Source organism: Lycium ferocissimum, chromosome 3 (assembly GCF_029784015.1).
Source record: "Lycium ferocissimum isolate CSIRO_LF1 chromosome 3, AGI_CSIRO_Lferr_CH_V1, whole genome shotgun sequence".
In the NCBI taxonomy this organism is placed as follows: domain Eukaryota; kingdom Viridiplantae; phylum Streptophyta; class Magnoliopsida; order Solanales; family Solanaceae; genus Lycium; species Lycium ferocissimum.
The window spans coordinates 53,517,734-53,541,771 of NC_081344.1; the positions used below are offsets into that span (position 1 = coordinate 53,517,734).

The 24,038-nt window shown below is 38.5% G+C and overlaps 1 pseudogene; it reads left to right on the top strand.

The window, feature by feature from the left end:
- LOC132050279 (uncharacterized) overlaps positions 1-24,038 on the top strand; it is a 101,810-nt pseudogene that overhangs the window by 49,687 nt on the left and 28,085 nt on the right.

A 24,038-nucleotide genomic window follows, 5' to 3' on the forward strand; every position in this document is an offset into this window, starting at 1 on the left:
CAGATAATAATAACGAAAGTTTTCTAACTAACCACGCATAACGAACAATAATAAACCTAACTTTACTTTGCCTCGCCTTTTCAGTAGTAACCATAATAAAACAACGAAAAATGTCATGACGTGTCGTGAAACGAACAAGAAAAATAATCAACAAGAATACGAGAAGTACCATGAAGCAACAATGATGCCAGAGGGACTGGTAGAAGAATTGGAGGAGCTAGAAGATAAGAAGAAGCCAAATATGGACGAAGAGAATGTCAAAGAGACACGAATCAGTGCTCACCTGAGAGCTCCACATAAAGAAGAACTCATAGCTCTGTTGAAGGAATATGTAGACGTCTTCGCCTGGTCATACGCAGATATGCCGGGATTGAGCACTAAAATAGTGGCCCATATATTACCCATCAAGGAGGGTTTTGCCCCAGTCAAGCAAAAGACGCGAACATTTAAGCCAGACATGAGTATTAGGATAAAGGACGAAGTAGAAAAATAGATCAAGTCTGGAATAGTGGAGGTGACATCCTACCCCACTTGGCTGGCCAACATAGTGCCTGTACCCAAGAAGGACGGAAAGATTCGAATATGTGTGGACTACCAAGATCTCAATCGGGCCAGTCCGAAAGATAAATTTCCTCTCCCAAATATCCACATTCTAATAAACAACTGCGCCAAGCACAAGCTGCAGTCATTCATGGATTGTTTCGCCGGGTACCATCAAATACTCATGAGCGAAGAAGATGCAGAAAATACAGCCTTCATCACCCCTTGGGGAGTCTACCATTACAGGGTAATGCCGTTCGGCCTCAACGCTGGTGCTACATACATGAGAGCTATGACTACCCTATTCCATGATATGATGCATCGAGAAATTGAAGTCTATATGGACGATGTCATCATAAAATCAAGGGAAAGCTCGGAACATACCGTGCACTTACGCAAGTTCTTTGACATACTTTGCAAATTCAATCTGAGTCTGAACCTTACAAAGTGCACATTTGGAGTGCCTGCAAGTAAGTTGCTAGGATTCATAGTCAGCCGTAGGGGTATTGAACTGGATCCTACCAAAATAAAGCAATTCAGGAGTTGCCGCCTCCCAAGACCAAGAAAGAAGTCATGAGCTTCTTGGGAAGGTTAAACTACATTGGGTGGTTCATAGCCCAGTCAACTGTGATTATGGAGCCAATCCTTAAATTGCTCAAGAAAGACGCTCCCACAAATTGGACGGAAGAATGCCAAGAGGCATTTGACAAAATCAAGAGATATCTTTCCAATCCTCCCGTCTTAGTGCCACCCAGGCAAGGGAGTCCTCCGTTACTGTACCTGTCGATATCAATGCTTTCGGGTGCATGCTCGTCCAGCATGATGAAGAGGGCAAAAAGGAACATGCCATCTACTATTTGAGCAAGAAGTTCACATCCTGCGAGGCACGATATACGCTCGTAGAGAAAACTTGTTGTGCTCTAACCTGGATTGCTCAAAAGCTGAGGCACTACCTATCGGTGTTCACCACTCACCTCATATCTAGAATGGATCCATTGAGATACATTTTTTGGCAACCGATGCCCGTGGGAAAATTGGCTAAATGGCAGATGCTACTGAGTGAATTTGACATCGTATACGTAGCACAAAAGGCAATCAAAGGACAAGCCCTAGCTGACTTGCTGGCAGAAAGTCCCGTCGATGATGAACTTGAACCATTACAAACTTTCTTCCCAGATGAGGAAGTGATGGCTATGGAAGAAGAGGTGGCAGAACCATACTCGGGTTAGAGACTGTTCTTCGATGGAGCAATCAATTACAAAGGATTAGGCATCGGGGCAGTATTAATATCAGAAATGGGACAACACTATCCGATGGCCGCAAAGCTCAACTTCAGATGTACCAACAACATGGCGGAATATGAAGCGTGTGTCCTCGGCCTCAGGATGGCATTGGACATGAACATACAAGAGTTGTTGGTAATCGGGGACTCCGATTTGCTCATAAATCAAGTGAAAGGAAATTGGGCAACCAAAAATGATAAGATACTCCCATATGTGAATCTGGTACAGAGATTGTGTGGGAGATTCAAAAACATCGATTTTAGGCATACTTCAAGGGCTCAAAATGAGTTTGCAGACGCATTGGCTATGATAGCATCTATGATCCAGCACCCCGAGAGTACTCACATTGATCCACTAGAGATCATACTGAGAGAAGAACAGGCTCACTGCGCCCATGTCGAGGCCGAGTTGGATGGCCAACCATGGTATGCCGACATCAAGGCCTACCTGGAGAAAGGAGAGTATCCCCCAGAAAGTTCAGCAAATCAAAAGAAGACCATCAGGAGGTTGGCTAATGGGTTCTTCTTGAACAAAGAAGTGTTGTACAAAAGGACCCCTGACCTTGGGTTACTCAGGTGCGTGGACGCCAAAGAGGCTACAAAATTGCTAAAAGAGGTGCACGCAGGGGCATGCGGACCCCACATGAATGGATTCATCCTTGCTAAGAAAATCCTGAGGACAGGATATTACTGGATGACCATGGAGCATGACTCCTATAAATTAGTGCAAAAGTGCCATCAGTGTCAGATACACGGAGATCGGATCAAGGTTCCCCCCACAGAATTATATGCGATAAGCTTGCCTTGGCCATTCATGGCATGGGGAATGGACATCGTAGGACCCATCGAGCCCTTGACCTCCAATGGATATCGTTTCATCTTAGTCGCTATCGACTACTTTACCAAATGGGTAGAAGCAACTTCACAGAAATCAGTGACCAAGAAAGTCGTGGCCGACTTTGTAAAAAACAATCTGATATGTCATTTCGTTGTACCGAAATCCATCATCACAGACAATGGTGCCAATTTGAACAGCCATTTGATGAAGGACATCTGTGAACAATTCAAGATCACCCACAGAAACTCTACCGCTTACCGGCCATAGATGAATGGAGCCGTAGAGGCTGCCAACAAGAACATCAAAAGAATCTTGAGAAAAATGATCGACAACTACAAGAATTGGCACGAGCAGTTGCCTTATGCTTTGTTGGGGTACAAAATGACAACCCGAACTTCCACCGGGGCAACCCCATACCTCCTTGTCTATGGTACAGAAGCGGTCATACCCGCAGAAGTGGAAATCCCTTCACTCAGGATCATCCAAGAGGCAGAGCTAAATGATGCAGAATGGGTCAGAAACCGCTACGAACAATTGGCCATGATAGATGAAAAGAGAATGGTGGTGGTATGCCACAAACAACTATACAGACAAAGGATGTCTCGAGCCTTCAACAAGCGGGTCAGAGCCCGACTTTTCCAAATTGGACAACTCGTGCTCAAGCGAGTCTTCCCCCACCAAGAGGAATATAAAGGAAAATTCGCGCCAAACTGGCAAGGGCCATACATGGTCAGGAAAGTACTTTCAGGAGGAGCCGTAGTCCTAGCCGAGATGGACGGACAAGAGTGGCCTAAAGCTATCAATGCAGACACACTCAAGAGATACTATGTTTAGGATTCTATTTGCTTGTAATTGCATCATCATTTCCTTGTAATCGTACCTTTTGCTTGTAATCGTACTTTATAATAGAATAGGAAAAAAACAAATCATCTATGTAATGAACTACGCAATGACCTGACTTCCCCACAATGGGATACGTAGGCAGTCCATATCGGACTCGGTCACATTATTAGTAAAAATCAAAACTCAGTTATTTTATTTTGAACTACGTTCGACCTGAATTCCTACTGCGACAGGATACGTAGGCGCTTTCGAGCTCGGTCGTCATAAAAGAAAAACCCAAGAAACCCTTAGGAGACCTCAGAGATAAAAGTCAACGAGATCAGAACACAAGGATCGGCGCGAGAAATGGCTAGACATCAACCCTACGGGTGGGGGTAGAATTTTTTGAAAACCTCAAAAATTCCTACCAAAAATCAACAAAGAAGAAAGTGACAAAGGCAAAGCCCTAAAGGGTAGAAGCAACACAATTTTTGAGGGAACCTAAAAATTCTCGCATACAAGACAAAAGCAAGGTCAATCATAGAAAGAAATCTCTAAAATCGGGGCGAATTTTTTGAGAAAGATCTCAAAAATTCTACCAGTTCAGGACTCAGCAACAACATCTCCTGGAAGATCGGAAGACCTCGTTCGAAGAAAACACACGTCATGACACAAAATGAAATAAAACATTTCTAAAAAGGAGAACAACGCGCGTTTTTACAAACTTTACTTTAAATTTTAAAATTAGTATAAGTACATCCCAAAAACATCTCTCGAAATACCGAGCCCAAGAGGGTTCAAAGGAGCATCAAGAGGAGACACCGGACGGAAGGACAACGACGCTAATCGACCTCTTAGGAAACTCATAATTTTTTTGTGGATGCAGGTTTTTTAACAGGATAACAGGCACGTCATCAACCGGCTTACTCACAGTAAAGGCGAAAAGCAAACTCAGCCAAGCAGAGAAGGACTAAAAAGGTCACAACAAAAAATGGGTAATAAAGCCACATTTGACCACGAAGGTCACAAAAAAATGGACAAAAGCATATCGACCAACGAGGGTCACGAAAAGAATGAACGATAAAGACACGGCGACCAAAAGGTCACACAAAAGTGAATAACAAAGAATGAATGAGCAGGAAGACAAATCTAACCAAAAGGGATCACAAAGAGTGAATAACAAGGATATATCGGACCAAGAGGGTCACAATGAATGAGCATAAAGATACATACGACCAAAAGAGTCATGACAAGGATGAAAGGGCATATCCAACCACAAGGGTCAACAACCAATACAATGGATGAAAGAAAGATTATCCGGCCACAAGGGCCATATATGTCATTGCATGCCAAGAGGGCCATTCATTTATTTAATTACTGAGAGGGCCATTCATATCAAATAGCCGAGAGGGTCATTCATTCAAACAAGCCAAGACGGCCGTTCATATCGAATAGCCGAGAGGGCCATTCATTCAAACGAACCAAGAGGGCTATTCATATCGAATAGCCGAAAGGGCCATTCATACAAACTGCCGAGAGGGCTATTCATATACATGCCGAGAGGATCATTCATACAAAGCCAAGAGGGCCATTCATATCAAACGTCAAGAGGGCCATTCATTAAAACAAGCCAAAGAGGGCCATTCATTCAAACAAGCCAAAAAGGCCATTCATTCAAACTGCCGAGAGGGCCATTCATGCAAATAGTTGAGAGGGCCATTCATCTAAAAAATTCCACGAAGAATATCTGCATATTGTCAAGTCCAGGAAATAGGCACACAACCGCCAGAAAGAAGCCGGCTTGCTGAACCAGATCCAGACAAATTGCGGAGCAAACGTGGAACTTTTTCTTACGCAGCCGGTCAAGATAGGGTGCCCATGAGAGTCAAGCTCTCCGGCCAGGATTTGGAAGCCATCCAATCTCAGACTCAGCCACAATTTGTCTTGTTTTTATTTTCTTTACTAAAAATCGCAATCGGTCGATCACACACCCGAAAATCTAAAGATATTCCCGCGCAAGGGACATGCTCTTCTCCAGCAAGTCGATCTACATGTAACCTGATTCCAGAGACTAGGGATATGTAGGTGGACTCCAGACCAGAGGGTCGGTCACATTCTAACAGACGTCGGAGAAACCCCGATCACTTCACCGGGATCTCAGGACTTTCCTTCCGAATCACTTAAAAGTCCTTAGTTGAGTCGAACTACAAGTGGCCTGAATTCTCATATAACCCGAGATATGTAGGAAACCCAGAAATCAGGGTCCGGCCACGTATGTGAAAATTGCATGAAGATGAAGGGTAGAATGAGTCGGGTCAGTCAAAAATTAGGGTTAGTCAAATTTCATTGCTCAGGGATGGTCCCGCCATCCCCGAACACCGAAAGGGCAGTTGTTGACACCTAATTTTTGACCTCCCGTAATTTATTTTAATCACTCAGAGTCCTTGGATAATAAATAAAATGAGCTATGCACCTTAAAGGGTTTAAATAATTTTTATATAAATTGTTCAGGTCAATATTTTACTCCTTTAAATTGATAAAGAGGTTTTTTATGACATCACAAATTATTTAGAAATTAATTGGTACCTTTTATGACATTTATGAGATACTTGTAAGATTTAATCAAATAAAAAAAGCATTTTTAATATAATAATTTTTTAATTATTTAAATTGTCAAAAATCAAAATTAGCAAATACATTATTCCCTTCAATTCAAGGAGTTTGAGTAATTAAAATAATTGACCATTTCACCCCTTAATCTCTAATTTTGTATAATTTTATAATTTGTCAAAATTATTTATAATTGTCTATAAATGTTTTAATTAGGCTAATTAATCAATTAGATGGTCATTATTGCAAATTGACTTTTAATTGTTTAATTTTTTTGTTATGGCCACAATTAAATTAACCAATTCATGGTTTAAGGAAATTGGGGTCATTTTTGTAAAATTAGCCTCTTAATGGCCTTGATTGAAATAACCAAATTCATTGGCTCAAATTAATTAAGGTCATTAGTGTAATTTAATTTTAAATTGGCTAATTAGGCCAAATATGGCCATAATTGAAATAATCAATTAGATTAAAATCAATTAAGGCCATATTCGCAAAATTAAGCCCATTTGCATATTTAATTATTTTTTAAATTAATTTAATAGGTTAATTATGCCCCAAATTTGTTATAATTGAAAATTAAAATAATATATTCGACAATCATTTTATTTTTTACCCATTTGTTTTACCCATTTTTTATATATATATATATATACGTATATATATATATATATATATATATATATATACATATATTATATATATATATATATATAGGCCCCATTTTTTTTTATTTTGGACGGATCTAGTCCAAAAACCGACCCGCCCGGCCCAAAGCCATCGGACATAAGGGGTATACACCCCTTTCATTTTCATTTTCCACACCAAAAACACCCATACCCCTATTCTCTCTCTTTCCTTTCTTCCATGCAAACCCTAGGTGCCTTTAAAATTCTCTCTCTTTCTTGTCCAAAAATGGAAAATCGAGATTTAAATGTAAGATCTCCACGGTCTTGGTGTGTCTATTTGCATGAAACAATCAATGCTTTCTAGTGTTTCACTTGATTTTTTCATCCAAACACGGTAATACCCCTTTTTTTGCTTTTTCCTTTTTATTTTTGAATCAAAACAAAACGATTTTTTGAACATTTTTGTTTATTGCATTTTGCGTCCATTCATCTCTCATTGGTTGAATAAGGGTTTGGTTTGGAGTCCTAAAATGGGTCAGATCTGACCATATACGTTGGTTGTCTTTAGATCTTGATCGTTAATTTCGTGTATTGAATGTTTAGTTCTGAAAAAATGATGTTTGTACCACATCAGTAATTTTAGCCTTTGAAAGATTTTTGGGGTTATATAAATAGAACCTCAACCCTCACCATTTCACAAGTTTTGACAACCTCAAGAGGCTAGAAATCTCGATTTTAAGATTCTCAGTATAAAATTTTTAAACTTTGACCTTAAAAGTTGAAGTTTTTCCTAAGTTCTAAAGTTATTTTCTTTTGTTGTTCTATATTCTGTGTGGCTGAGTTTTGAAATTGGAAGCACAAGGCTCCAAAGTCCATTCTTTTCTTGGCTGCGCATATAAAAGGTAATTCCTTATCATTTTTGTTTTCCCTTATTTAGATTTTGCTTAGTCTAAGGATGTTACACTAGCTAGTCTGTTTTGGGTCTTGCTTAATCTAAGTGCTTGCTGATGCTGGTTCATGTTGTTAAGTGATGACCTATCTAGCTATGTGCTTAATTTATAATTAACTTAACTAAATGGTGTAACCATCTTGAATGTCATGTTGAAACCTGCCTAACATGGGTTGATTAGTCTTCATAGTAGGTTGTTTTGCTTATGTGATCTTCATGCTTCAACTTAAGCTATGAAATAATGTGGTTAATGTATCTTGAACATTTTTTTTCATCCTAAATGACCTCACCCACACAGAATAAGATAAAACCAGGACTAATTAATAGTTTTTCTCAACTAATTTGCAATTGGAAATGGAGTTTGATTCAGTTTGGCTTTTTGGTTGGTTAACTAATAGTTGAAGCTTATGTGATCATGGCTCCACCTAGTTTAAACTAGAATATGTTTTAAACTACCTAGATCTTGTTAGTAATCTTAAAACTAATGTGATTAGAGACTTGAATATGGACCTGGTTTGGTTTGTTTGAGTGTTTCAATTCCTGTTTGAATTTGTTTGGCTTAAACATATGGTATTCACAAACCTATCTTGATGTGGCCCACATCACAAGTCTTATATCTTGAAACTAGTCCATATCTCTAAGCTCTAAAGGGTTTGATAGAACTAGAAAGAATGGGTAAAACCTTTCAGGATCAGGTCTAATTTGAAGCTGATTGAAATGAATCTGATTAGTTTTGCTAACATAGCAAAGTGGTTGTTAAGTCTTAACCTGATTAGTGGCTGCTTTAAGGATTGAAAGATGTAAAAATGGGAGAGAAATAGTTGTCAAGGATCTGAAAATTTGTTTCTGTTGTCTTTAATCTCTTTGTTCCTTTTCCCCAGCCCCATTATGTGTCCTGTTTGATTGGTGGAGCAACTTATGTTATGAAAATAAGCTGGTGTTTTATAAGTTCTTGAATATGCTTTAATGTTTCTTCATGGACTGACCCTGGTTTAATAGGTGACCTTAAGTGTCTAATTTGATAATTTAAAGTAGTATGAAGATGGTAGAGTAAAGCAGGTCTAGTTATACTTTGCTAGGTCTTGAATAGTTAAGAGATTGAGGTTTTGTCTTTTTTTTTTTATAATATATATATATATATATATATATATATATATATATATATATATATATATCTGGAAATGACTTTTGACAACACTGTTTGCTTAGGCCTAAAATGAGATTAAACATATAGGGTCCTTCAGTCCTGTTGGGGTAAAGAAAGTTCAAAACAGGTTTGTAGATAAAATTTTAAGATAACTTGGCTTTACAATCTGAGTTGTCCAACCCCCTTAGCATGTTTAAGGATGAGAGGAGAGGACCATGAGTGTAGATATGTAAGTATAAACCACTTGACAATAGGGAAGTCTTTTTAAAGACATCTTAGGAGAAGATTGAGAAAGGACCAAGCCTCACTTGGTCCATAGTATCTTTCTTCCCAAATAAAAGATTGTCATGGCATATCCCACAAGTCTATCGGGTGCAACTTACCATGTTTACACACTTGGTTGCCTTTCCCCATTATTGAGTTAAATGGATCTTAAAAATGGAACTTCCTTTTGCATTAATGGTTGTTCACTTAGATCACTAAACTTGGTTATAATGCTTGATGTTTGGATTCAAATGAACCTACTAGCCTATTCAGGTATGCCTTAGGGATTAGTTGTCTGAACTAGATGATACACAATAGTTTGAGAATTGTAGGCATTGATTAAAATTGGAAAAAGAGAAAGACTTCATTTAGGTAGATGATTATTGATTACTAAAAATGAGTCAAAATGTCTTATTTGGATAGTATAATAAGTTGTGAGGACCCTTTAATATCTGTTTAGGCTTGATTCATGACTAAGACTCACATAGGGTTTTGTATGCATTAGCTTAGTCTTATCTGTGCTTGAATTGGTTTCTTAAAACACTAGAATACTAAAGAAAGGAAAAGAGGAGTAGCTTAATATTAATTTAATTTAGTAGTATGATGACATGGGAATGCACTTAGCTTTTTCTTTACTATACTCTAGATAATGTACCATGTCTTGAACCTTTAAGATGTGTCCTTAATCTTACTAGTCTAAACCTGGTTAAAGGGTAATGAATGAGTCTAGCCTTGTTTGAATAATGCACTGATCCTTAGCACAACATTAAGCATCAGCCAGGGGCATAATAGCAACAGAAGTGAGCTTTGAAATGATCCCAGGTGAATTGTGAATACTGTTTAGTTAAAAAGTGAGAGAGTTAAGAGCAGGCCACTAATTGTGAATGGTGAGTTAAATCATGCACATTTTCTTATGGGATTAATCTATTTTCTACAATGGAATAGGACTAGAGGAGAAGGTCTAAAAGGGATTTAAAACTCTGAACCTTAAAATATTGAATCTTCTGTGTACCCTTGGGACTGCTTGCCTTTCTGCTTGTTTAAAGTGTGTATGAAAATATAGTTGTTATACTTAAAGATTGCATATCTTGCATAGAATCACTTGGACCTAAAATCTCTTGGCATTGCTTATACTTGACCTTACCTGTACTCTAGTTGCTTGTCTTGATCTTTAACTAAATGATCTTGGGCGTAATGCAGTATTCTACTTGTGATCATTAAGCTAGAAAAGCTATGACTCTTCCTATATTTTCCTTGCATAATTAGATCTGCCTGTGCTCTATTTCTGTTGATATCATAGTAATTAGAGATCAGTTATTTACCTTGTGTGTTGCTTATTGGCAAGTGATTGCTTCAATTAGAGAACTCTGATCCATCTGCTTAAGTTTATCCATACTATGTCCACTAGAGTTATAGACCCTGTCTTCCTGCACATCTTCTGCATTATGTGTAAAAATTATCCCGGCTTAAAATATTGCATATAAAAGTTATGTGAATACCTACTTTGGTTGTGCATAAGTCATCTACACTTGTTGTGGGCATTGTATGAGCGACTCTGTATGGTCTCTGTAAGTGTTAAATCTGCTGCTTACCTCTGTTTACATTGTATCTGTACTGAAGTTTGCTCACTCTATGTCTATGTGCCTAATCTGTATCTTGGCTATCCATATTTATGTCCTGCAGCTTACTCTTGATCTCTCTATGTCTATGTGCCTTTACTTATTTTGTTTACACAATGTCTACTTGATTCAAAACTACTTTGAACTATGCTACCACTATGTACCTACATATATTGTGATTGTTTGGTTAAATCTTAGCTTTGATAACATTGTATCCATGTATCCTATTTCATCCTTGTTTAAGTTATATTCAGTTGTCTTGGTTTTGGTTTTCTAGAATATTATATCTGCCTGTTGGCCATTCATCTTTTCTCCTCATACTCTTTACCTGTTCCTATTAATTTGTGGCTATCCTTTAACTATGTGCATTAGACTTCTTCTATCTGTTCCAAGCCTGTATATGGATATGTAAGTCTGTGTCCTCCATGGCTGTATTTGTTGGGAGAACAAAGAAGATTTAGTAGAACCTTCCCCCCGATGTCCAACCCATGGGAGGTTCACGAAACCTCTTGGAACTTGTGCGGCATCAGGATTACGGATGGCGATGACTTTCCCTCCTCACTACCAAGTCTTCCCCAATAAAGTCTGTTGCAACTTGGAATTTCGTGTTGCTTGCATGTTGAACATGCCAATGTAACCTAAAGTGGGAATGAAGCCCTTGTAAGGTGAAGAAGGATGTTTGATAATTCTAATTAAGATTCCAAAGGCATTTGAGGCTAAAGAAGTAAGTTCGTCGAAGAAAGTTAAGGTTGAGCCATGTTTTGGGAAATTTCGCATCATTTGTGCTATGCAGTACCTAGCGTCACCTTGAGTGAGAGTTATGAGGTCCCTTAGATGGTTAATGAAGTGTTATGTAAGTGTTAAGAAGGTTCCACAAGGATTGGAAGTTAAGCGAATCGACGAGAGAAGTTTTTGAAAAACTGTGGGTTATACGACCACTTATACGGACCGTATAAAGTTATACGGCCCATATAAATGGTCCGTATAACCATGGCAGAGAAGGGTGTTTCCATGGGGATCATACGGGCACTTATACGGACCGTATAAAGTTATACGGACCGTATAAGTTTCGTATAACCAAGACAGGTAACTTTTCTTTTTTGTATAAATGGATAACCCTTGTTCTATTTTCTCATTTCCAATATTTCCCTAAGTTTAAAAGCCCTAGAACCTTCTCTCAAACTTATTCTCCACAAACCCAAGGGAGATTAGAGATCAAATAGCAAGAATCAAAGGATCCAAGTGTTGGATGGCTCAATAGGGTTTGTAGAACTCAAGATTTTCTTTGGTATTGAAGCTAGGGTTTTCATACAAGTTGGTAACTTGATCCAAAGCTCATTCCTATGATATAAAAGGTTAGTTTCCATGATTATTTCATGTTTTTAAGAATGTTTGGTTGTTGGAAAACTTGGATAAGGGAAGATAGTAGAAGATGAAGTTCAAATGGAGAATTCATGATATTTGAGTAGCAAATTACCTTGGGTTATCATTGTTAGAATGTTATGATTATAATCTCACTATGAAGGGTAATAACGATGACAAGAAAGTGTTGTGTAAGATTGTGTAAAGGGTTGGTGTGAAGTTGCTGATATAAGTTGAATGTGAGAATGAATTGCGAAACTTAATGAAACATGACTACTTGGTTATGATATTGTGGATGATATTATAGTTGTTTGGGAGTTGTTTTGCAATACGATGGAAGTCAATAAAATAGAGGAAATGCTGCCCAATTTTCTCTAGCTCATGAATTATTCTAGTTTGGACTTAAGAGTGTCTTTAAGACTTAACCTTAGTATGATCCTTTTTAATGTAGATCTTGTGAACGTGGAAGGAGAACGTTAAGTGATTTAGGAGACATTAAGGTATGTTAAGGCTATTCCTTCTTCATTTTGGCATGATCGTATGTTACCAGCCAACAAGCGATTAAACGAGCTTCCATATTACTCTACTCTTAGAAGCACTAGGAGTATGTCAGTCTTTGATGTTCCTATACCCCGTATGATTGTTCCTTCTGTTCATGGCTCTTGAGATTTCTTATATTGATGATGTTAGCTCAAAGGTTGTCCATCAGAGGTAATATGACCTTATGTCACTCCGAGAGTTCTATGAATATATTCCAGTTATGCATTGCATTCATATACGTATGCATATTGACCCATGACCAAAAGGCGTTATATACGCGAATATTATATGTAGATAGGGTATGGGAAAATGGATAGGTGTTATGTACGCATTACCACCTGATCAGCTGGTGCACCTTGATAATGATATATGGATCAAGCCATACGTTCCTCGACACTATTGTATGACATATGGATCGGGCTGAATGTTCCTCAGCACTATGACCTATATTTGTATACATGAGCATGATTATCATTGAGAGTATGCAGATTATGCGCCCACGGAGGCATTGCCAGTTATACAGATACTTGTTCATACAAATCTATGCAGACAGTCAGTTTAGCTTTGAGTTCCAGATTTCGTTCATGATTCTCATGTTTATACTTATGTTGCTCTTATGCCTTACATACTCAGTACATTATCCGTACTGACTCCCTTGTGCTCGGGGCGCGTTCACGACTTCGGAGTTTAGATAGACGGACGGGTGGTCCGACTCGTAGGACCTCTTTATCCGGCGTGGTCGTGCGCTCTATTTGATCGGGAGGCTGCCGATAGTCTATTTTGGTATGCCATTCTTTTGGATATATATATATATATATATATATATATATATATATATATATATATATATATATATATATATATATATATATATATGCGGGGCCATCGTTCGAGTCCTTTCTCTGATTGGACATTTCGGTAGAGGTACGTAGACGGATGTGTGTATATCGGATGATATAGCCTTGTCGGCTCTATTCTTTGTGTACGTATATGTAGCGGCCTAGTCGGCTTGCACTGTTCCTTCAGCTTGTTTGTGTGTAAATGTACAGAGTTCATTATGTCACCCCTTTATGAGGCAGGTTGAGATCAGTCTAAGTCACTTATGGGCCCTTGATGTTCAGTATGATTCAGATATGAGTACAGGGGTGTTTGGTCACTAGAGGTCAGACACTCGTGTCACGACTCATCGGTTTGGGTCGTGACAAAGTCTAAGGGCATGGAGGTGCATATGCATACTACATGACTTGTGAACAGATGTAATGATATATATATATATATATATGTGTGTGTGTGTGTGTGTGTGTGTGTGTGTGTGTGTGTGTGTACAGCTATATATGTGATAGGATCAGTAGAATATAAACTAACCCAGGTCCTTGTTTCTTTTCTTCTTCCTTTGCATGGCCACTTGGGCCGAGTATAAAACCAATCTGTTGGGCTGAGGCCCAACATGCATTTCTTCACATTTGGGGCGAGTCCGAGTAAAGAAAGAGAAGCTAATATTAGAAGAAACGCGTAGAAGGCCCAGCCATGCGTGAAAATGGCCAACTAGGGGCTTGGTACGCCCCTAGCCTGCCTTATCTCTTTATTATCGTGGTTATATTTTGCATCCCAATTTGTTGTATTCGAATTTGCAATACTTGTAAAGAATTTATATTATTATTAGAATCTTTTGGTTTGAACTAGTCATCTTAGGACAACGATACTTACGCCGTTTAGTAGACTTTTAGGCCCCCGAACGATTTTCAAAAAATCGAATTTAATATAACAATTTTCAAAACTTAAAAGGATAATAAGAAAAATTGTTTTTGATACAAGTTCAAAATGGATATAAAGGTTTTTCAAAACTACAAATATTATGTCATTTCTCCAAGCAAACCAGCTCAGTTTTGCAACAGAATAATGTATTTTCAAACTTAACCCCAGCTTTGGACAGAATTTGAATTGGAATAAGTTGATTTTGGGCCAAGCCTCGTAGCAAAACCAAAGACTTTGGGAGGCAAAGCCTACTTAAAATTTACACTACTTTGGGCCACAGCCCCGTCTGATCTTAAAAGGAGGAAAGAAAGATGGTTTTGGGCTTAAGCCCATTCATAAAACAAACAATCATGTTCATATATATATGCACGAACTTGTAGGAGTAAAATCAAACCATTCCTTTTTATAAACTCGGATATATTCAAAACAAGTGAAATATGTTCGTAAATACGAAGTTTTAACATGAGACGTTCTAACGTATTATATGGATTGACCGGAACGAAGTGTGTGATTAAAACATATATATAGACACACACACATGCATATACATTGTCAAAAGCCAAAACATTTTTTACAAGATAAAATACACTATCCTTATACAAAGGAGCCTATTCTTACCCGGATATCATAAATCCGAATCGAAAGTACCCTATATATAAAGGGAATATATTCAAATCTTTTGATATGCAAGCAATGACAACATTTTTATAATGTGGAAAATAAACACTAGATAAGCAGTTCAAGAAAATAATCATACACTGGAATTCGAAGGTCAACCGTACAGTATGGATCCTTAATACTGGGGTGCCTAACACCTTTCCCAGGGGATCACCAGAACCCTTACATAGAACTTTGGATTACGAAGGATTTTTCACGGTATTTGAATAAGTCCTTCCAAACTGGTTTTCCTAATTTCCTTAAAATTAAGTGGCGACTCTTTTAAAACAAAGTCCGAAAGAGCACTAACAAGTTCGAAGTAGCTTTCCGAGTGCTAAACCCGCCCGCGAAAAGCGATCCGTAACACCTACTCTTCTCTTTAAAAGAAGCTGTTTGTAGGTAGATCAAAAGTCTCAAAGTGTGCTTGTCGGAAGTGCGTTTTCTCAAGTTGTTGAGTGGTACATTAGGCTAGAGTTAGTCTAAGTGTATTAGTGTCCTTAGCTAGAGTTAGCTAAGTGGAGTTGCTTGCAATCGGAGTATTGCAAGGGTTGAAGGACTATAGGAGTTATTTCCTAGGTTACTTAAGCGTTATTGCAAGAGTGAGGGATTATAGGAGTTAGTTCCTAGCTTACGATAGAGTTGTAACCTGAAGTTGCTCGGTGTAGTGGAGTTGAAATCCTCCCCGGATTAGGTTGGTTTTTAATCCCTTACAAGGAGTTTTCCACGGTAATATCTTGCCTTCGTACTTCATCGTGCATTGCGAAAGGCGGTAAACAACAGTCCACGCAATGTGTTTAATTGGGCGCGACCAGCCAACAATTGGTAGCAAAGCAGTTTCTTTCTAAAAGGTTAACACCTAGAAAGGATCCTCTTCATGGCTAGCTCTTCAAACCAAGCGAAAGGTGAACCACCAAGATTCAGTGCAGAACACTATGACTGGTGGAAGGCTAAAATGGAAGAATTCATCACTGCTGAGGACCCAGAGCTATAGGACATTATCTCTGATGGCCTTCTTACCCCTGCATAAGATAGCTATACCCTACAAAAGGATAAAAAAGCTAAAAGGATTCTTCGTCGAAGCATTAGATCAGGTGAATACAACTTAGTTGCATTTTGTAAGATAGCAAAGGATATCTGGGAGGCTCTCAAAAATGCACACAATGGATTTGACAAGTTCAGTACAAAGTTTGAACTTCTCAAGATAAAAAATGATGAAACCATGCAAGATCCAGAAAGGAGAAGGTTTAAAGAAGAAGAGAGTCTGAACCACAAGGCAGCTGCTGAAAGTAACTCAAGTGAGAAGGAGTCTGACCCCGAGGCTACATTTTAAATCAAGGACGTAAAAAGAAAGCTCGAAGGAATAGTCAGTCTCGAAAAGAAAACTCAGAAAAATCAAGAGAACAACGCTGTTGTTTCAAGTGTGGAAAGCCTGGCCACGTTATTAGAACTTGTCCTTCTCACAAGCAGAGTGCCTGGAAGGATATCTTCGATAGATCTAAAGATGGGAACGTCCAAAGCAAAGCATTCATGATAGACAACAATGAGGCTTCTGAAAATGAATCAACATGTGCACTCATGGCCAGATCTGACTGGGATAGTGAAGATGAAGATGCTGAGGAAGATGAAGATGCTGAGGTAAACTTATTTGAAGTTTAAAAGAACTTAAAAAATTACTCTCAAATAAAGTTAATGTCCTTGGTAAATGCTCTAATCGATGCTTTTCATAGTCTTGTTAAAGAAAAGAGTTCCCTATATTAGGAAATCAATGGGTTGGAACTTGAAAGAGATGATATGGGAGCATCCATTGCAGATCTTGAAAATCAAATTGCTGAAGTAACAAGACAAAACTCTCTGTTAAAGAAGCAAAAGAAGCAATGGATGAATGGTCCAAAAGAAAAGGAAGAAGCCTGTGAGGCTCAACTTGAATTAGAAAATGAGCTTCAGAAATTCAAAGTGAAGTTCTCCTTTGAGCTAGGAAAGAACAGACAACTACAGGAGGATCTAAAAAGGGCTAGTATTTCTCTGGACAAAGCTCTTAATTAGTCCTGGTCAATGAATGAGACTACTCCTACAGTCATGATTGAGTGTGAGAATTGACGTTCAGGACGATAAAACTCCTAACAACCCTGTTAAAAAATTGATGCTAAGAGTGGAAATCAGTTGAATACACACAATGTTTTCGAAGTTGCCTTGAGGATGCCTTCGAATTAGACATCCATTATCTTGGAAAAGAAAGAAATCCATCAACAGGAAACTCAAAATGGAGGGACCTGGTCCCTGGATAAAGAAGAAGATGCTGTCTGCATGGGCAAAGAGGGATCTGATTCATCCATTTTATCATGATATGGGACACAAATTAGTTTGGGTTCTAAGTTAAGTAAATAATTGCATGAAAGGCTTAGTGAAGAGGAGAGCGATCAAAGGATACTCTCAGTGTGGCTTAAGTATTAGACTGCTCCGAACAAAAATAAATCAAGTTTGTATTCTCACTCAAGACCTACCAAAATGAGAGTGTGTATTTTAGATTGTAGCAAAACTGGCTCTACACTCTCCTATATATGAGAAACTTGTTGTGCTCCCTCCAAAGTTTCCTTTATATGATTGGCAATAGCAAGAGTAAAGGTATACACACAAGGAAATATTAGGATGATTGAAGTATTGAAGAGCTTGATTTTCTCAGAGTTCATGCCTGATTCTCGTTTGTCAAAGAACTTGGTTCCCTAGACTCAGGTTAGTAGTTCTTCAGTACTAATATGTCTTTAAATTGCTAAAGGGTGCCATGTCATTAAGCTTTTTCTTTATATCAACTCTGCTAATCCAAAACGCCTTATCCATCTGAACCAACCCAGTTGATAAAGAAAAGTTCTCCCAGCCAATCATAATTGGCTCGTCGCTGACTTCCATTAACTAAAAGGCTCTTTTCCCCTTTCTCTCTTAAACTCTCCGGCTATCCTCTATTTAGAACTCTTAGTGAAGAATTCTGGGCTTCCACCCCCTTCTCTCTCGGTTTAATCATGTCTCAAAACGAATTTTAGACCATGCTTGAAATAAAGATCGCTCTCTCACCCTCTAAAAGCTGAATCCTATCAGACCCAGAACCTCAATCATCTCCCCCAAAAATCCCTATTTTGTTGAATCAAGATCCTTTTATCACTCCCTCGAAACTCAAAATTCTGGACTCCTCCAGGACTCGCAAGAGTCAGATTCCCAAAAAATTTGTATCCTCTTCTAAAAATTCTCCTTCCAAACCTACTGAGACTGTCGTGGAAGCTCTTCAATACATCGAGGACTTCGAAGAAAATGAAGAAAAGGTTGAGGACACGGAGGATCAAGTCAGTGCAAAGGAACATATCTCTGCTAATGGAAATGAAATCTATGAGGAAAACTTAAAGACACGTGAAATGGCGGAGAAATCCTTCACAATCTTGGAAGTTAGTTCCTTCAAATAGGGTGAAACCAAATATGATGTTGTGGAGAAGGAAGTAGAGAGCGGGATGTGCTGTGATGATGTTCCCTTTGGTGGAAAAAGGCAACAGAGGAAGTCAGAAAGAAAAATTGTCAAGGGAGAAACCTACAGAGGAATCTGGTCCCTCTACTCAAGAGAAGTCAAAAGAGACTAGAGAGAAGAAGAGAACAAGGCTGCTAATAAAAAGGCTCATTGACGAGGAAATTGATCTACTGGAGAATATCGTGGTTTCCGAAGTCAAGGGAGAGAAAGAGAAAAATCCTACTCAAGAGAAAAGAAATGAAAGCAAGGCATTTGAGGAGGATGAAAGGGAGAAGGATGCACATTATAAAAAGAGAAAGCATCTGAGGAGAAGGAAATCAAGGCATTTGAGGAGGATGAAAGGGAGAAGGATGCACAATATAAAGAATCCTCATTTTTTAGAAAAAGAAAAGTCAGTTCAAAAGGATTAACTGATTACTCTACAGAAAGACGAAGGCTCAGAGAATTAGAACTGCAGAGGCAAGAGAATCTGAGGAAGCAAAAAGTGCTACTTCGGAGAGTGTTTGATGAAAAGATCACTGAGTACAGTGGAATGAATGAATTAGTAGAGATCGTTGAGTTCCAACAATGAAGTCATCTTTTTGTTGCTCCGAGACCAAAAGTGTTTAGCAGATAAGTAAGGGAATTTTATGCAAACCTCTGCTATTGTGATGACTACACCACCTTGAGATCTTATGTGAATGGATCTGAGATTGAATTGGATGAAGTCAGGTTGAGCAATATCCTCGATGTACCTACCGACAGAATGAAGTCTGTGGAGGGAAAAGCCACTCAAGCTTTCAAGGACTTGATTGTCAAGCTCGAACAACCACTGGAGAATGGCTCTTCAAAAAATAACTCAAGCTTGAATATCAGCTTCTGTTCGAGCTTGTTAACAAAGTGTTCTTTGCCAAGATATAAGGGGAGAAGCAAAGCTTTCATCACCGACCTGTATCTCCTTGAAGCTCTAGCAAATTATCAATCTGTTAGTTTATCGTCTCTGATGATTGAGCACATGATTAAGATCGTACATACCAACAAGGGTAGACATGGTCTTCCTTATGGTTTCTTCTTAATAAGGATCTTTGAACACTTTAGAGTGACAACTGACAAGGCTACAAAGGGAACCCAGAAGCAGATGGTCACAATAACCACATTGGAGGATTGTGAGTGTATACCTATGAGGGGTAGGGTTGGACCTACATCGACTATTTCAAGTTTAATTGATGCTCAAGAAAAAGTAACTGCTGAAATTGCTAGGCTACGAGCTAAAAATGTTTTCTTGAAGACTCAGTTGCTTGAGGAACCTGATCCCTGCGCTGAACAAGAAGCTGCAAACACAAGGCTGAAGGCTGAAAATGAACAGTTAAAACAGCAGATTGATGAGATCAAAGATCAGCTAGTCAGCGATCACTGGGCAGCCATCTTACGATTGGAAAATCTTATCATGGCCTTTGTACCTACCTCTGCCTCTTAGCCCTATTAATTCCACGACCTTCACAATCTCCATGCTTACATCCTCCTCCTACTGTCTTAATATCTTTAAAGTTTCCTTTTCTGATCTTCTTTATTGACACTGGCTCTCTTTAGTGTTTTAATTATCATATGTTGTATCTGGAAAACTGCTATGTATGTTGCTTTAAGCTGTCATTAATAATGGCTCGCTCTGGCATTTTCTCTTATTGAAGGCAATAGCTAATCCTCTGCTTGTTTTATCTCTTGCTCGTAATGTGTTGTCATTTTGGCACTTGGATAATGCGTTTGGGCTTCTTTTATGAGAAGGCGTCGCTAAAATCTTTTTGATAATGCCAAAAGGGGGAAGATATGTTGTACTAAAATTGCCATGTCATTAAGAGGGCTAAATGCTGCTGAATAAGGGGGAAGATATCTTTGTACTAAAATTGAAAAGATCTCCAGTTCGCAGAGGAATGTTGCACAGAGGAATGTGTTGCGTATGTTGCTAACATGTTGTAGGTGCCTTGACAATGACGGTCTGCTTAGCAGGGGGAATAAGTGGGAAGCTGGTTCTCAGGGGGAACATCATCTATGAGTTTGTCATCATCAAAAAGAGGGAAATTGATAAGTCCAAGTGCATTTGTGTTTTGATAATTATCAAACTATTTCAGAACCAGATAGAGACCTAGTCTATAATCTGCTCTCTGTGCACCTTGCACCGTCAGTAGAGAACAGCTGTAAAGACAACCGACTTGATGCACACAAGTACATCTGTGAGTTGGCCCATGCTTTAGGTGAAAGTGAAAGAGTGGTCTCTATCCATCCCACATGCTCCCACTATATATACAACATGATGGAAACATATTGAGTAGACTTGAAAACCTAATCTAAATCGTGCAAAGCTGCTGACACAAGTTCTCAAGATCTCTCAAGAACAAAGTCACCTACAAGTTGAAGAACCTGATCTAGATACAAGTTTTAGTCTAAGTTGTCTATATTGTTATGAGTCTTTGTTCGTTTGTGCTTAAAATTGTAAACCTATTCTTCTCTTTAAAGGAAGCTATTTGTAGGTAGATCAAAAGTCTCAAAAGGTGCTTGTTGGAAGCTGTTGAGTGGTACATTAGGCTAAAGTTAGTCTAAGTGTATTAGTGTCCTTAGCTAGAGTTAGCTAAGTAGAGTTGCCTGCAATCGGAGTATTGCAAGGGTTGAGGGACTATGGGAGTTAGTTCCTAGGTTACATAAGCGTTATTGTAAAAGTGAGGGATTATGGGAGTTAGTTCCTAGCTTACGATGGAGTTGTAACCTGAAGTTGCTCGGTGTAGTGGAGTTGAAATCCTACTAGGGTAGGTCGTGGTTTTTAATCCCTTAAGTAAGGAGTTTTCCACGTTAATATCTTTCCTTCTGTACTTACTGCATTGCGAAAGGGAACTGGTAACAACCAGGTCCCTGTATATTATGTTTGGTGAACGCACAGCCTGCAACAGTAACTCTGAGGAATAGAAGAGATTTGATGATAGAGTGGAAATAGAATTGATGTTTTCTATCTTGTATGATAAACATGCTTCAATTCTATTAAACAGAAAAATGAGACCACCTACTATTTAAAAGCCGAGGAGATAAAAGGAGAAGGGTTTTGGTGGATGGTTTCGATCCTCGGTGACATACGTGAAGGTAGCTATGGTCTTTTGTATATGTTTTTAAAAAACACTAAGAACTTGCTAAAACTTGAACCCTATTTGTAGTCAGGACATGAATGTAAGTGAAGTAGGAGAAGAGTAAACAGGTATCTCCGTAAGGACAGTCTTGTGGAATGGCTGTCTCAATATGAATAATGGAACTTGATATGCTCAAATTACGCCTAACAAGCGACGTAAAGCGGACATTGTCAAATATAGTAACCCAACTAGGTTGGGATCAAATCCCACGGGGAATAGAGTGTGAAATGGTTACTACTATATTGGGTTACTTAACTTTCGTCGTAATTCGTATTCCGGTAAATTTGTAAAGAGAGTCTACTATCTATTTTTGAATTGGAGATAATTAATTAGATAAAGAAATAAGGTTGTGTCTCTGTTAGATGAGATGTAATGCTATAGGTGTCAATGTGAAATATTTCTAATGGATTGTTGTATGGTATGCACTTAATCTCTAGATGACTTTCTAATATTTCCCAATAGTTAGAAAGTATTTCCTCTTTATAATTTTCCCAAATGTAAAAGAGTTGAAATTAAGAACGATTAATTTGTGCCAAGTAAACTCTTCTTATCCCTAAGTGAGTTTATTAAACGAGGGTTAACGCCCCGAGTTCTTGTTACTCATTCCTACCAAACCCTAACTTACCTTCCCAAGTAAAGAAAGGGTTTATGGCTTAAGTTAATGTTTGCAACCATCAACCATTTTTAAAGAATAACAAATAAGTAAAAACCAACAACCCATTAGGCATATATTCAATGTTAAACACCCGTCATTGGGTCCACAACCTTAGCATCTAAACTTAGCTACTCATAGTCTTTAATACAAAACAAAGCATTAAAAAAGTCATTAAAGCTTACAATGAAAATAAAAAAGATGAAAAGATGGAATCTTCTCATCAAAAGCTTCAAAATAATGAAGTATTCAATGTCCTAGAACAAAGAGACAAAAATCTGACCAAGAATATTGCGATATCGGCATACCACGGCGCTACTTCACAAGACACGGCTAAGAGTCTCTCATTCGGGAAAGCAACATAAATTTAAAGATCTCCCATTGGTCTCCCAGCTTCCTCCTGACTTGGATAGATGATCCACAAGTGTTGATTCTCGAATCTTTTGCGATCTTTGACTTCGAAATTAAATTCACACGCAAACGAGAAACCATCAAATCAATCTTGGCTTGGCATCTTTCTTAGCCATCAAATACCGCAATGCCACATAATCGTTGTACACCACCACTTTGGACCCAAAAATACGCTAGAAACTCTCAAAAGCATAAACAATAGCAAGCAATTCTTGCTCAGTCACCGTGTAGTTCATTTGAGCCCCATTAGGTGTTTTGCTTGCATAATAGATTGGATGCATGATCTTGCTGTGCCTTTGACCAAGCACCGCTCCAATAGCAAACCTACTAGCGTGACACATGAGTTCAAAGAGAAGTGACCAATTGGGAGATATAATGACGGGAGCCGAAGTGAGCCACTCCTTTAATTCTTCAAATGCTTTGAAGCACTTCTAATCAAACACGAACTTAGCCTCTTTTTCAAGAAGCTTGCACATAGGATTGGCGATCTTCGAGAAATGCTTAATGAAACGCCTATAGAATCCGACATGCCCTAAAAAGCTACGAACTCCTTTGACAGAAATAGGTGGAGGAAGCTTGGCAATAACATCAATCTTGGCTTGATCAACCTCAATTCCCTTTTTGGAAATTTTGTGCCCAAGAAGAATCCCTTCCTTCACCATGAAGTGGCATTTTTCCCAATTAAAAACAAGGTTGGTGTCGCCACAACGTTTTAGCACTCGACTAAGATGGTTAAGACAATCATCAAATGAGTTACCAACCACTAAAAAATCATCCATGAACCAAGAAATCCTTAACCATATTAGAAAAATGATCATACACCATTGGAAAGTAGCCGAAGCATTGCATAACCCGAATAACATTCAGCTAAATGCAAAAGTCCCATAGGGACAGGTGAATGTTGTCTTCTCTTGATCCTTTAAGGAAATATTGATTTGGTTATAGCCAGAATATCCATCCACGAATCAATAATATGACCTTCCCGATAGCCGATCAAGCATTTGATCAATAAAAGACATAGGGAAATGGTCTTTCCAGATCGGGGTGTTGAGTTTTTGATAGTCCATGCATACTCTCCACTCGGTAACCATTCTTGATGGAATAAGCTCGTTCTTTGCATTTGGCACAACTATTATGCCACCTTTTTTAAACCTTTGACCGGGGAACCCATTGCTATCCCGGGTAAAAAACCCCCACATCCCAAACCCGTAATTCCCTTTTTTACCACCTCGCATGGGGTTCAATTTTTTTAGCTTATGATTGGAAATATCTTTTTAAGTTAAATTTTTTTAAAAAAATTCAAA